The 15278-nt window shown below is 41.6% G+C and overlaps 1 long non-coding RNA gene across 1 annotated transcript in view; it reads right to left on the bottom strand.

The window, feature by feature from the left end:
* Positions 1 to 14060, bottom strand: part of LOC117805231 — a 35944-nt gene extending 21884 nt beyond the window's left edge. The window contains exon 1 of the long non-coding RNA XR_004629380.1: positions 13491 to 14060. This is a non-coding gene — a long non-coding RNA (uncharacterized LOC117805231). The remainder of the gene's footprint in view (positions 1 to 13490) is intronic.
* Positions 14061 to 15278: the final 1218 nt, after the last annotated feature.

Genomic DNA, 15278 nt, shown 5'->3' on the forward strand with positions numbered 1-15278 from the left:
CTCAAAGCGGAGTCGTTAGTCACTGTGTCAGGGGGCGCTAATGAGCCTTAAACGCTAGCTTCCACCCAACGTTAGACAAAAGAAGGAGATGGCTTTGAACAGCCAATCATGTCGCAGGGTGAGAGGTAGGCGGGGCTTAAGGACGATCGGAGCAAAATGTAAATAGCTAAAATGAGCAACAGTGAGACTGAAGAAACTCATAACCGACCAGCTCAAAGCAGAGCCGTTAGTCACTGTGTCAGGGGACGCTAATGAGCCTTAAACGCTAGTTGCCAGCCAACGTTAGACAGAAGAAGAAGACATCATTGAACAGCCAATCATGTTGTAGGGTGAGAGGTAGGCGGGGCTAGAAGACGTTCGGAGTGGAATGTAAATAGCTAAAATGAGCAACAGTGAGACTGAAGAAACTCATAACCGACCAGCTCAAAGCAGAGTCGTTAGTCACTGTGTCAGGGGACGCTAATGAGCCTTAAACGCTAGTTGCCACCCAACGTTAGACAGAAGAAGAAGACGGCATTGAACAACCAATCGTGTTGTAGGGTGAGAGGTAGGCGGGGCTTAAAAACGATCAGAGCAAAATGTAAATAGCTAAAATGAGCAACAGTGAGACTGAAGAAACTCATAACCGACCAGCTCAAAGCAGAGTCGTTAGTCACTGTGTCAGGGGGCGCTAATGAGCCTTAAACGCTAGCTTCCACCCAACGTTAGACAGAAGAAGGAGATGGCTTTGAACAGCCAATCATGTCGCAGGGTGAGAGGAAGGCGGGGCTTAAGGACGATCGGAGCAAAATGTAAATAGCGAAAACGAGCAACAGTGAGACTGAAGAAACTCATAACCAACCAGCTCAAAGCAGAGTCGTTAGTCACTGTGTCAGGGGACGCTAATGAGCCTTAAACGCTAGTTGCCAGCCAACGTTAGACAGAAGAAGAAGACATCATTGAACAGCCAATAATGTTGTAGGGTGAGAGGTAGGCGGGGCTTGAAGACGTTCGGAGTGGAATGTTAACAAAGTTGAAGCTAGCGACAGCGACACTGAAAGAAAATTCAAAACCTGCCAGCTCAAAGCAGAGTCCTTAGTCACTGTGTCGGGGGCCACCATTGTTTAGCTTGAAACGCCTCTTAAAAAGCCAACAGGTGAAGTCCCTGAGACTATATCCTTTTTTTTTTTTACAGTCTATGGAGCCAATGAGTGCAATAACTTCCTTAGTGGATAATAAATAACGCATATAAAGTTTTACCCCCAGTCCTGCTACGAATGTGGTGACCATCAAACTTTTAGAAGCAAGAGAAATCCAATCTGCTTTTATTTGCTATTGATTGTTTCCTAATATAACAGGCCCTGATCCTTGACTCTAACCTTTGCTGCTTTAAATGTCACATCAGAAAGATTTTCTGACACTAAGCTGTTCAATATTAGCAACAGATTAATGTCCTCACTGTTTAAACTGAACCCATACTGACAGTGTCATCAACACCATGCACAAGTCTGTAGTTTTCAGTCTACAGATTTAACATTGTGTTCATTTCTTTGAATTCACAGTTATTTATTCACTTTATTCCAATATCAATGAGTCACACTGACCGTTCAGTCTCTTTTTGAAACACTGGCTTACACTGAGGGAACAAAGAAGTAATTCAGCTGACATCTTAAAGGCTTGTTAGCCAAAGTTTAAATTTAAAAAGATTAATAAAATGTACGAACACGTTAATTAACGCTATTTCCAGCATCAAAAGGGTTCAAATTAACATCTCAAAAAATAAGATGTTATAAAAAAGTGTGTTTTTTTTCTTAATAACTTTAAATGAGCAAAGTAACTCAAATGAAATGTTCTCATATCTCATCCTTCTCTAAATGAAAACAGAAAAATGCTAAAAACATCCTTTAAAATCCAGAAAATGTTAAATTTATCATTTCTAAGTGTTGTGAATATGAACATTTTTGAAATGCACAGGTTCATGACTTAAAGAGTTGATGGAGTAAATGATTCCTGTCCAATAACACGATGCTGCTCCGTGTGACGCAGCTTTATTTACCCTCAGCGCTCCTCTGACACATCATCCTCATTTAGCTCTGGATGATACCTGCTGATACCTCCAGTGTGTAATCATAAACCTGATCATTACCCAGCAGGGCTACACTCGTTTCCGTACAAGTGTGGGAAAAGTTTATGCCCTCGTATAAAGTTGGTAAGTGTCGTCCAAAGTTGAAAAAGTCACGTGACCGGTATTGGACCTTAACTGTTCCTCAGTAGCCGGCATGCAGGAATGTTAAGAGGGTGGAAACGCAGCGTTTAATCCCAAACGCCCTCATCAAAGGCTGCGAGGCTGCAAGGCTGCTCTCACTGGACCATTGTTCAGACTGAACTGCAGAAACAGAGAGAGTGCTGCTTTGAAACTCAGCTCCACTCTCAGTGTGGCCTTGTTATTAAGAAGGGATTATTTCTTAAGATAGAAAAACATACAGTAAAACATTTCGGCCTTTTGTTCCATGAAACAGTCTCTCTATGAGCCTCCTCTCATGTTGCTGCTGATGTTCAGACCTTTAACCAGTTCTACAGAGAATAACAGAGTTTTATTTTAACTTTTTTATAAACTTCTTGTTAGCAGAGCTGATGTGTGGAAGGAGGGTCATTATTTCACCCTTATTACTCTGCAGAGTTACATACTTGATTCTGATTGGTTAAAACCAAGCGGCAACCTCCGGTCTAAAAATATGAGTCCAATGCAGAAGTGCTAAAAACTGCAGTTCATCGAGGATCCGCTTGAGGCTGGCTCTGGAAGTACCAGAAACCACATACACACCAATTCATAAAAGGCGATCTTTACAGCAGAAATAAACATGTTTACAGCCTGGGACAAAAAACAAGTGTAGTCTGGATAGCTCATGTCTTGATCGGCTCACACTGTGAGGGGGTTGAATTTTTTCATAATGCTGCAATTTCGAAGATATTAAGATTACGAGTCTTCCAAAGAGAGGCACAGCTGACTTGATTGACAGGCGGGAACACTGTTGGCTAGGAGGCTCAAAACCCGCCTCTTTACGTCACAATCACTTCACAGCAGCAATATGGCCGCCGCCGCCAACTGGCCTCAAAACAGCGCTTCAGAAACCGATGGGTGACATCACGGATACTCGTCCATATTTTATACAGACTATGGTTAAAACCTAAAAAACAAAAGGGATCAATTCTCCACAGCAACAGTGACAGTGACAACAATGAGTCTGTCACATTTCTACTCTGCCTGTTGACACTGTGGCAAAAACATTAACTTTCGTTGGCATGCTAAATCTACAGGCTGAACAACATGGAGGATATTTTACTACAACATCCTGTCCTGTAATCCAGGCAGAGCTGTTGAGAGCATTTACAATCTGCATGATCACCTGCTCACTATACAATACCTCCCCCACTTATTGGTCCAGGCTAACACCTGGGCCCGTATGCACGTCCAACCCAAGGGAGAGGTTTTGGTGGCTGGTGGTGAGGCTTTCAGCAGTGTCTGCCCCCTGGTGGCTGGCTGCAGTATAGGTCAAAAAATCCGTCTTCCCCATTCATTTGAACGGGGGAGCAGTCAAGCTTTAAAAAATAAATACACGTCGTACGAATGTTTCTCACATCCGTATGCTGTGGTGATATTTAGTTATTATTTGACTGTTTTGTGTCCAAGGCCTCTTTTTCCTGAAAAGTTTCTTTTTCGTTAGTTATTAGAGTTTAAAAAACGGGGTTTCACTTCCTGGTTTCGTTTGATTCACAGCCGCCGTAGAGGGAAACTTCAAAGGACACACTGTAGGGTAGAGCTTGTTACAGTGGCTTCACAGGCTCTGGCTGCACAATGGCGGCGCCCAGGAGGGGGATTTTTTGGCTTCAGAACCGTACAACGGGAAGAGGCGGAGCAACGCTGTCCATTTTTATTTACAGTCTATGGTCCAACCATTAGCGATGAAAACGGTCCATTTTTACAATGAGTAATTTTGGCCCTGAGTGAAAGTCGAAGAAACCAGACAATCTGTTAGTTTGTATCTGAATTCAGTTTTCTGATAAGCTTCTTGAATACATAATGTCTGACCTTGCTAACAGGAAGCAGATCTTTTGTGTAAAATTAGATTTTTGTGATTTTGTTTGTAGATTCTTATTTTTCACAGGTTGAGGTTATTTACATGATTGTATTTATATTTATAACAAAGATATATCAAATTGTATACTGGGTATCAGTTTAGTAGAGTATTGTTTTGAGTTTTGCACTCCCCTTTAAGATTAGCGCCCCCCTTTCCAGTGGTTGGGGGGTGTAATTACAGGTTTATTTATAGCGATTTTTTATCAAACATTTGTCATAATTATATTGAGAGATTTATTTATTTTTTGGCCTTTTTGCCTTTATTTGTTTGTACAGCTGAAGAGAGACAGGAAATATGGGGAGTAGAGAGAGGGGGAAGACATGCAGGAAATGTTCGACCAGCCAGGAACCGAACCAGCGACCCCTGCGACGAGGACTGTAGCCTCTATATGTGGGGCGCTTAGACCGCTAGGCCCCCAGCGCCCCAATATGTTGAGAGATTTTATCACGATAATTATCGTTGTGGAATTATTGCCCAGCCCTTGCAGGCAGTTTTGAAAACAGTCCTTAACTTTCTGGATTTCTAAAAGGTGTGGCCTTAGATTCCAAACATGCAGTCAGACCACAGACCCTGCATGTTCATACACAATAATAGAACTTCTTTCATCTCTCCTATCTTGTAAATCCACCGGCCTACCTCATGCTTCACTGAAAAGATCTCACAGAAGTCCCTGCCGCTCTGAACATGAGACGAAAGGCTTTGAAAAGCCACCGCATTGAATTCAACGCAAGCATCGGGAGATTCAGAGAAACGGTATGAGGCAGAACAAATTGGAGACCTGGAGGGAATTAAAACTAATCACATGGATCCAGGAAAGGCAATGATTGAGGACGGACGAGAATAAGAAAGTCATTAAGGGAACAGAGTGAATACGTGTATCCATGCCAGCTGTGAGCCTTTTTTTTTTAGCTCTGTCAGATCTCAGCACTTTCTCCTCTCTGCTCCACCTTGATACGAAGTCTGTTTCTGACTTTCTGCAGAGAAACAGAGAGGTGTGAAAATGTCACACGTTGAAGACACAGTGTCCCTGCATGAAAAAAACACACACACAAAAAAAAGGACCCACCCTTGTTGTTGGACACCTAGAAACATCAGGAGCTATTTATAACAACTTCATCCGCTCACTACGAAACTGTACCCGCTCTGTTTTCCCGGCTCCCTCCCCTCTTTGCTCATCGCTCGCTGTTGCCATGGAGCTAGGAATCAATGACATCACAGGGGGAAGAGTGTGTGTGTGTGTGCAAGTGTGTGTGTGTGCAAGTGTGTGTTGGGAGATGAAAGCTGTAATCTGCAGACTGAATGAACACAGCCAGCAAGCAAATATCAGGTGACGAGCAGAAGCACAGCCGGCAGGCGTCCAGCTGGAGCGTGCACACACACACTGCAGGCAACACGTAACACACACACACACACACACATTGGAACAAACACACATGCACACACGTTCTACGTGGCACAAGGATGTAAACACACACTGATCTGTCAAACGTTTTCTCATGAACGTGTAAAAGATAAACAGTTCAGAGATTCAAATTATGGCTGTGTGGGACAATGTGTGCAGAATTAAAGGGTCAATTCACACAAATATAGAAAGAAGTACCACCATCAGTATTTGATGTCAGGTTTTTATTATTCATCATTTGTGTGGAGGTCGTTGGAAACAGGTGAACACTGTTGATGTGTTCGGTTTTATATTTGAAATGAAAGTACCTGGAACATTTGAGTCTATGTGTAAACCAAGCGGCAAACTCCAGTCTCAAAATATGACGCCCCTGCGGAAGTGTTTAATTGCAGTTCATTGAGTGTCCACTAGAGGCTGGCTCTGGAAGTACCCGAAACCACATACACACCCATTCAAAAAAGCAGATCTTTGCAGCATTAATAAACATGTTTACAGCCTGGTATAAAAAACGAGTGTAGTCTGGATAGCTCTTTCTAGATCGGCACACACTGTACACTAGGGCTGTCAAAATTGCTCCAAAATGACATTTGAATATTCGCTCTAAAAAAAACCCCCACAGAGGTTCAAACCATTTGAATATTTATATTTGCGCATTATGTCAATAACAGGTGGACAAACTAATACAAGGAGACATAACTACTTGTATATGTATTTTTATTTAAGATATAACATGCCTAAAACATACCTACACATTACAAAACAAGTAAATGACCTAATGGTCTATACCGTAACACTTTTAAGACAGGAGACCTCTTGCTTGCTCGCCCCCCTCTCTGTGCGTAATGCGCTGAGTGAGTGCAGAACAAGACTTGTGCGAGCAATTAAAGGTCCAGCCTCTTGTCCCTAATATAGGCAGGCTTCATTCAGTGATTGAAGCAAATATTATTAACATTAATTGAAGTTAAAAACGAAAAAGTAGTCCACTTACATTCTTGGCGTTTGTATAAAAAAAAGAGGAAAAACTGCATTTTATCACAGTGTCACTGATTTTCGGGCTCTTTTAGTCCACTGTCAATGTAGGGTCTTAGGCCTGACAGATTATTTGCCAAAAACACGAGACAGTCCACACGTGAAGAGGCCCGATCTCTTTTTATTCACTGTATTCCCAACGGAGGAAAAGACGCGTTCAGAGCGCACTGAGGATCCGGGGACGGAAAGATTTCTCTCTGCAGTCTGCTTCACGCTGTGCATGTGTGACTCCTGTGACCTGTCCCTGACCTGTTAGCAGTGCGCCCACTCGCAAAGCAGCCGCCCATGTGTTTTTTTTCCAGAGTCGAATATTATTTTTCACAATCGAATCTCCGTTTTTTTAAAATATTCAAATATATATTTGAATTTAGAATATTCGTTGACAGCTCTACTGTACAGGGTGAATTTTGTTCTAATGTGACGGTTCAGAAGATATTAAGATTACAAGTTTTTTCCCCAAATAAGGACATGACTGACGTGACTCCCGGGCGGGAACACATAGCTGTTGGCTAGGAGGCTCAAACCCCGCCTCTTTACGTCACACTCTTTTGGATGAGTTTGGCATTTCCAATATGGCTCCCGCCAACAATTGGCTTCCAATCAGCGCTCAGGAACAGATGTGTGACGTCATGGATACTACGTCCATACAGTCTATGGTGCAAACTGAACCCGAGCTGCTTAATAAAGAAAACAACCCTAATATGTTTGTGGTGTACTTTATTTATGTGGCGTTACATTAACATAATCTTTATCTCTAACTCATGTAACTCTGTGGAAACTGTTGACATAATACATTACATTTAAATCCAACACTTCGTGTTTCTGTGTGTGTGATGGCCTCTGAATCAGAGCTGTGTTGATTAATGAACTAAATAGCAGAGGTGATATATTTCCATCTGAAACCTGTTGATGAAATACAGCTGTGTGGAGCCACTAGTTAAAAAAAAGTGTTGTTTGAAAAACTTAAAGAAACTTGTGTTTAAAGCTAGGGTTGGTAGTCACGGAAAACTAGCATGAATTTGAATGTAGCATTTCCTCAGGGCTCTGTCTAACTCTAAGTCTACAGCCTATGATCTGATCTCATCTTAATCCACCATGAGCAGAGCACTTTGCAGTTACAGTGGCAAGGACAAACTTCCTTTAACAGGCAGAAACCTCGAGCAGGACCAGACTCATGTCAGACATCCATCTGCCTCGGCTCATTTAGTTAGATTAACTCTGTATCTTTGCCTCTATCTTAATAAGGACACACCTGCTTACTTTAGCGATGTAATCAAAGTTGTTTGAGTGTAAATGAAACCACACTAATTCAGAAAAAAAACCATGTAATGCAAAGCTGTGCCTTTAGAAAGATTTGTTTATGTAAACTACAGGATTAAGGGATGATTGTGTCGTCTCCTCCAGTGAAACAGACCGTATTGTTTGAGGACATCGCTGATCGGTTCAGGGACTTCATTACAGGCGATGCATTCAGCCAACAAACTGAACGAAACGATGGACGGCATGACATCTAATCAAAAGTGAAGCAAAACCACTGAGTCAAACTTTGAAATTATAACACATGTATTTCATGCTCCTGTAAAGGCCAAATTCCACCAGATCCGTCTGGTCCGTCTCTGATCCTTCACGGCACCGGTTCTAATAGGTTTCTATTCTAGTCAATGTGTTAACTTCCACTAGATCCGCTCAGTTGCGTTCCAGCTGCGTCTCTGATCCGGCAGGTCAGAGCCCTCCAGTTTAGATACGAGATCAGCTGTTAGCTGCCCGTAGCATGTTGATGCTAAACGATACTAGGCCCGATGTTCCCTGTGAGCTGAGGAGAAGGAGGCAAGGACGACGTGCTGGTATTGAGGTGCAAGCTAAGAAAAGACGACATCGACCTGTCCTTCTACCCACCGTTATGGGGAATGTAAGATCTATCTACGATAAGGTGGAAGAGCTAACCCAGCACCAGAGGGAATACTGGCAGAGTAGCATCATGCTAACAGAGCTAACACCGGACACGAATGCCACATTGGAAGGATTAAACCTGCTGTGGGCGGACAGGATACAGGAGAGCAAGACTGAACTAACTGGTGAAGAAGGCCAGCTCAGTCCTGGACCCTGTGGAGGTGGTGGCTGAACCTGTTGTCTCTGATGAACATTTCTTTTTTAGATATATATTCTGATAGATTAGATATATATTGACATAGAGTGGTCTAGACCTCCTAAGTTTGTAAAAGCGTCTTGAGATAACGTTTGTTGTGATTTGGCGCTATACAAATAAAGATTGATTGATTGATACGCAAGACTTTTGCCGGATGCCGCAGCGCGACGCATCAATCTCAACAGAGCAGATGGAGCAGGACAGGAAGTCAGGCACCAAAACAAAATGAAAACATCCGGTTAATTTTCAGAATAAAACACTCTGTGTTATCACCAGATCGTATTTCACTTAACTACAACAACAAACCGTCATGATGAGCGGAGCCAGGCCTGGAGTCAACAGGTCAGAGGTTTTCAGAGGACCAGAAAGACAACATGGATGAGGAGAGGAGGAGGAGAATCCTTGATTCAGTCCCGTCTAAGTGTTTGATTAGCGTATATAGGAGGGACAGAAACAAACACTCAGCAATAGGCAGAATCTCTAGGGATTATTTATGTCCCTATTTAACCCTCCTATTATCCTTGGGATCAATTGGACCCCATTCAATGTTTAACGTCTCTAAATGAATGACTAACATTATTCTTTTGGATTCATATTTCATGAATTTTCCTAATTTAATGGGGACAACTGGGAAAACGTAAAATTAAAATGTTGATATGTTCCAATTTCCTGTAAAATAAAAAAAAAATTATGCATTGGTGTTCTTTGGGGTCAATTTGACCCCAGGCTGTTTTAGCTGTATATAACATAAGAAATATCAACATTTTGGTTGTTTTGGATGATATTGAGGTCACTATAACCAAGGACACTTCTGCATGTGACTGTCACTTACTTTAACTCTGCCTGTCCTATTAAAATGACTAACCATAGACCTTTCTGGAGTCCCTGAGCTCCATTGTCTAGTAGATTCCTCTGAGCTGCCGTAGACGTCCTCCTGCTGCGGACGTTCTGGACTCCAGCGGCAACAGCTTCTACTACTCGTCTCATCACTATCACCTCTCTCTCTTACTCCCCTCTATCTGTCTTTCCAGACCCAACTCGGTCGAGGCATGATGGCTGTCTCACATGAGTCTGGTTCTGCCTGAGGTTTCTGCCTGTTAAAAGGAAGTTTTTCCTCACCACTGTAACTAGCTAAATACTGCGATGTGCAATGCTCATGATGGATTAAGGTGGGGTCAGACTGAGTCTTACCCTGTCTTGGTGTTGGGTCTCTGTTCATAATTTGACATAGAGTGGTCTAGACCTCTTATGTTTGTAAAAGCGTCCTGAGATAACGCTTGTTGTGATTTGGCGCTATACAAATGAAGATTGATTGATTGATTGATTGACTGCAGGAGTTGGGATTGAACCGCCAACCTTCAGATTGAGATATAATATTTCCAGCCACCATGTCTCTAAAGACATTCAATGATGAGTCCCGTGTAATACGTTTTGATAACATAGAAGCAAGGCAGGGCCGACGAGAGCATGACAAACTCACAGCAGTTTGATGTTCTGTTTGACAAATGAAGTCCTTCTAACATAAAGTCATCATCAACGGCGGACACTCAGGGTCGAGTATGTCTGTCCTCCTTCTTGGTCCTTGTGGGTCTTCAGGTGGGGGCAGAGGCCGATCCTGGACCCGCATATTTTGGGGCAGTATGGACATGGGTGGGCAGTGGCGATTGTGGGTTTGGATGGGACCTTCTTGGTGGAAGCGATCTCCTTTCGGCGTCTGCACTTGTCTTCTGCGGCACTGTGAAGATCGGCATTAGGCCCTGTTTGATGCTGTGGCCTCCCAGGTCTTTAGGCCTGTGTGGCACTTCTTGAGGTTTGCTTTGACATTATCCTTGTACCTTTATTTTTTTGGCCTTCTGGGGCATGCTTTCCTTGAGCAAGCTGTGAATAGAGGACTTGTTTGGGAAGGCGAGAGTCAGGCATCCAAATCACATGTCCAGTCCATCTGAGCTGATGTTGGGCGATGATGGCAGTGATGGTGGAGATGCCAGCCTCCTCCAGGACGCTGGTATTGGTCCGTGGATCCATAACATAAAGTACCTGACACATAAACCTGGGTAACAATCAGTTTCTGGAGGTTTAAATTGCTGGGGTCAAATTGACCCCAAGGATAAAAGATGTTAGTAAATGTGAGGGTAACAGGAGGGTTAATCTATGACTGGGTGAAGTCTTGAGGATGATAAAGGAGGAATGTGAGTAAAATATGAACTTAGCAGAACCCTCAAGTATCTAGAAAGCCGAGCGTGTGACTTCAGACGCTGAAAATAGCGACCGCTTAAAAGCCTGAAGAGTCGTCTGATAACAGAGTTGACTGTAACTCATCCACGGGCACCTCGGGCGCAGACACAGACTGTTGACTCATGACGTCCGCCACGCCGTAAAACACGCGGGGCAGTGGGAGAACCCGCAGCATGGACCGAAACCGTGTCCAGTTTGATGAAACAATGCGTCCCGTCTGACACAGAGCTGATAAGCCCGTGTTATCTCTGAGGCCAACAGCTGCCCTGGAGAAAGTGTCTGAGGGGAGCAGAATGTTAACACAGACAGGGATATAATGCCTCCATTGTTCCATCTCTTTATGACCTCCTCCTCCTCCTACTCTCTCTCTCTCACACACACACACACACACTGACACACCTCACACACAGTAAACACCCCCTCTGTTTATTGCAGTGGAGTCACAGCAGCGTGAACCTTGTTGCTTTTACTCTGATCACGACGCCTCCTTGTTTTCTCTCCTCTCATTCTCTCTCTTCTGTAAAGGTGCTGTAAACACAACATATGGACCCGCACACACTTCAATTATCCAACCTGGCAACACACAGGAGAGACAAACCCCCAGCATCACACCACAATAACCCAGCCTGACACACTTTCCCTGTCCTTCATCTCACAGACCGGTCCCACCTTTGTCCCTCGCAGGAGCTCAAACACATGACAGGACTGTTCTGGCTCCAATGCAAATCAATCAGTGCTTATTTGTGCAAAAGAGCCACACATGCAAAGTGTTTGTTGAGCAGAAGAACAGGCGTCTCTCATGAGAACACACGGAATATATCAAGCCACACTTTGTTGCTTTTCTCACTCACAGGTTGTTGAAATGAAAGTAAAATCTGTGCTAAAAAACATTGTTACTCACTTCAACATGCTCAGAGTTTTATTCTCCTAAAGCCACACTATCACCAGTCAAACTCTGACCGCTCTCACTATAAGCAAACATGATGGTTAATATTATTATGTACCTGAGAAGCTGTTTCATAAGCGTATTATTCAAACAACATGCAAAACAGTGATATGTAATGTAGCATGAATCCCAAATACCAGCCAGCACAGCCAAACTAATATGAAATCTAACTTAAATGTGCTTGAAATGTGATTTTAATGTTATTTAAATGTACTTCAAATCTGCTTCAAATCTACTTTTATTCAGCATTAAATGTACTGGGAATCTAATTTCAGTCTGCCTTAAATATACTTTAATTCTGTTTTTACTCTGCAATAAATGTGCTTAAAATATGTTTTAAGTCTGCTTATAAATCTGCTTAAAATCTACATTAATTCTACTTTAAATGTGCATTAATTCTGTTTTAAATGGGCTTTAAATCTACTTAATTCTGCTTTAAATAGGCTTTAAATCTACTTTAATTCCTCTTTAAATCTACTTTAATTCTGCTTTAAATGGGCTTTAAATCTACTTTAATTCTGCTTTAAATCTACTTTAATTCTGCTTTAAATGGGTATGAAATCTGTGTTCAATCTACTTATAACTCTGCCTAAAATCGACTTAAAATCTGCTTTAAATCTACTTTAATTCTGCATTAAATGTACTTTGTATGTGCATGAAATCCAATTTAAGTCTGCCTTAAATGTGTTTTACATCTACTTTAATTCTGATTTTACTCTGCATTAAAAGTGCTTAAAATCTGTTTTAAGGCTACCTATAAATCTGCTTAAAATCTACTAAAAATCGACTTTAATTCTACTTTAAATGGGCTTTAATTCTGCTTTAAATGGGCATGAAATCTGTTTTAAATCTACAAATAACTCTGCCAAAAAAAGACTTAAAATCTGCCTTAAATCTACTTTAATTCTGCATTAAATGTACTTTGAATGTGCATGAAATCCAATTTAAGTCTGCCTTAAATGTGTTTTACATCTACTTTAATTCTGATTTTATTCTGGATATAAATCTGCTTAAAATCTCAAAAAATGCTTTAATTCCACTTTAAATGTGCTTTTATTCTGCTTTTAATCTGCATTAAATGCACTTTAAATCTACTTTAATTCCTCTTTAAGTCTACTTATAAATCTGCTTTGAGCGGGCTTTAAATCTGTTTTAAGGCTACTTATAAATCTGCTTTAAATCTACTTTAATTCTGCTTTTAATCTGGATTAAATGCACTTTAAATCTACTTTAATTTTGCATTAAATGTACTTTAATTTTGCATTAAATGTACTTTAATTCTGCATTAAATGTACTTTGAATGTGCATGAAATCTAATTTAAGTCTGCCTTAAATATGTTTTAAATCTACTTTAATTCTGCTTTTAATCTGCATTAAATACACTTTAAATCTACTTTAATTCTGCATTAAATGTACGTTTAATCATTTTTAAATCTGCTTTAAATTTTTTTTTTTCTGACAAAATCACTACAGACCTTAAAGACAGTTTTTGATGACTACTGCATGCATTCAGAGCTTTTATTTAACTCTGTTTTAAACACTTTAAGCAAACAGCAGCACATTAACCAGGAGAACAAACTATGAAAGGGCCTATTGTTAGATAAGTTAGCTTACCTGTGAGGGCTTTCCACCTGAGCCTATTGTAGTCCACCTGAGCCTGTTGTAGTCCACCTGAGCTTTTTGTAGTCCACCTGAGCCTGTTATAGTCCACCTGAGCCTGTTGTAGTCCACCTGAGCCTGTTATAGTCCACCTGAGCCTGTTGTAGTCCACCTGAGCCTGTTGTAGTCCACCCGAGCCTGTTGTAGTCCACCTGAACCTGTTGTAGTCCACCTGAGCCTGTTGTAGTCCACCTGAGCCTGTTGTAGTCCACATGAGTCTGTTGTAGTCCACCTGAGACTGTTGTAGTCCACCTGAGCTTGTTATAGTCCACCTGAGCCTGTTGTAGTCCACCTGAGCCTGTTATAGTCCACATGAGTCTGTTGTAGTCCACCTGAGCCTGTTATAGTCCACCTGAGCCTGTTGTAGTCCACCTGAGCCTGTTATAGTCCTCTACCCTAAAAAAACAGTAGCATTAAAAAGTCAGTAGGGATGAAAATACCACTTTTAATATAATTTATCCAGAGAAATAATCTAATGTGGAGTATCTTAAAGGCTGCTAGCATGCCAGTTTGTGGCTAAAGCTGTCATCTCTGAGTTACTTCAGGTGCAGCTGGGAGAACAGCCTGAGACATCTTATTAATGTCTAAACTGAAACCTTTACTGACTTTATGGTGTTCAAAAAACATTTTGCTGCTATGTTTACTTGAGGCAACTAGCTTAGGTCCTTATTTGGTCTGGTAATGTGGTATTTAAATTAAGCAGTATTTTAATGTAGTAAAGATATAAAGAACACGAAGCGACCACAAACGCATCACAATGTTAGCTTTGGCAGCAGGAGTGACTGAGAGGAGAAATGAAAGTTACAGAAAGAGGAGGTTACAGGAGCTGCTGTATTTAGACTTTACCCTGAATTAACATGTTCAGTTTAATGTGTTCTTATTTGGAAGTTTGCAAGACGTAGATGTAGTTTCAGCTATATTTGTCAACAGTTGCAAACTGAGTTTTTTTTAGGTGTTTTTGGTGTTTTCACACCAGCTTTGCCTCTGAATCTTTAAAACAGAATGTCTAATATAGCAGGCTATGTAATGTGAGGGGTGTGAGCTTGCAGGGATCCCAAACACAATAAAAGAATAATTCTTTGGGCCTCCTGTGTTTAACACTTTGCATATTACGACGTCCAAAAGCGAGAAGCCTGTGGGTGATTTTGTGTTTGGTGTTATGTGGGAAACCTCAGACTTTTTCCTCTTACAGCATACTGTTGGAAAAGAGAAGTCCCCGCAGTGTTGTTTGTTTTATCACGGCACATTTACAATGCAAATTGTGTCAAGGAGACACATGTCAAGCCAGAGATACACACAGAGATAGTGTGCAGAGACTTTTGAAGGAAACTAACACACAGGTTGTTTGTATACCCTTACACAACCTTTCACATGTGGCTACAAACAGCAGTCCTCATCTGAACAAGCTGATATAGACTTTAAGGCAGTTGTAATGTTAATGGTGTGTGTTTGGAACTGACAACACAGCCTCCTTTGCCTCTGTTGGACTCCCTGTGAGGCGATAACAAGGTACCGGACTTAATAAGAAATGCATCCAGGATGTAGAGCAGTACCCTTCATTCAACATGTGACAAAGGCGGAAGCATCAAAGCATGAGCGGGTGACCTATTACTGATTAAATAACCTGAGACCTAAAGGTGGATTTGTATCTGAAATCCATTAAAAAACAAAGCGTGTCATTGCAAAGCTTTATGTGATAGCTGCATGACATTTAAAGCACGAAGGCAGGAAGGAGATAGAAGT

This window comes from Notolabrus celidotus, chromosome 21, assembly GCF_009762535.1.
Source record: "Notolabrus celidotus isolate fNotCel1 chromosome 21, fNotCel1.pri, whole genome shotgun sequence".
Classification (NCBI taxonomy): Eukaryota; Metazoa; Chordata; class Actinopteri; order Labriformes; family Labridae; genus Notolabrus; species Notolabrus celidotus.